We start from the raw sequence: 609 nt of genomic DNA on the forward strand, positions 1-609 counted from the left end.
AAAAAATACTTTCCTGAATGCTATGATCGAAGTTTCTTGAATGTTATCACAAATAAATTCAGTCGCCATCGCCATTTTTGCATAGTTATGTCGTGTCCAACCTTACCGCAATTGTAGCACTTTGTCAAGAGGGCATTTAACGGTGGGCACTTGTTACCGCCCATAGCACTTTTAACAGTTTTTGTCACCTCTTGGTAACTCCGCTTGCGATAAAAAAAAGCGCCATTAATTCACGTTGCATTTTACATCGAGTAGTAATTTCTTTGGAAAAAATATTAAGGTTTAACTGTGGCTCAACTTGCCCCAAATGTGCGAGTATTAGTGATACTATCAACTCTTCCTTGCATAAATTATTCCATATTGACATAAGTGAAGTAAACAATCGGCTTGCATATGCGGCAAGATTTTCGCTATCTTGCTGGTTATCGCTGGTTTACCAGTAAACATCTTGAATATTATTGCTGCACATGTTTCCGACGAATCAAAACGAGAAAGAAAAATTTCTTTAAATTCCCCCCCAATTCATATTAGCAAAAGCTATTTGAGAAAACCACTTCGCCGCTGAGCCTTGCATAGCCTTGCTAAGTATAAGAATTAATTTACTTCCCT

At 37.6% G+C, this 609-nt stretch overlaps 1 pseudogene; it reads right to left on the bottom strand.

Annotated features, from left to right (window-relative positions):
• Positions 1-6: 6 nt before the first annotated feature.
• Positions 7-574, bottom strand: LOC106104692 (annotated as a pseudogene).
• Between the last annotated feature and the right edge of the window lie 35 nt (positions 575-609).

This window comes from Papilio polytes, unplaced genomic scaffold (genome assembly GCF_000836215.1).
Source record: "Papilio polytes unplaced genomic scaffold, Ppol_1.0 DF823487.1, whole genome shotgun sequence".
Classification (NCBI taxonomy): domain Eukaryota; kingdom Metazoa; phylum Arthropoda; class Insecta; order Lepidoptera; family Papilionidae; genus Papilio; species Papilio polytes.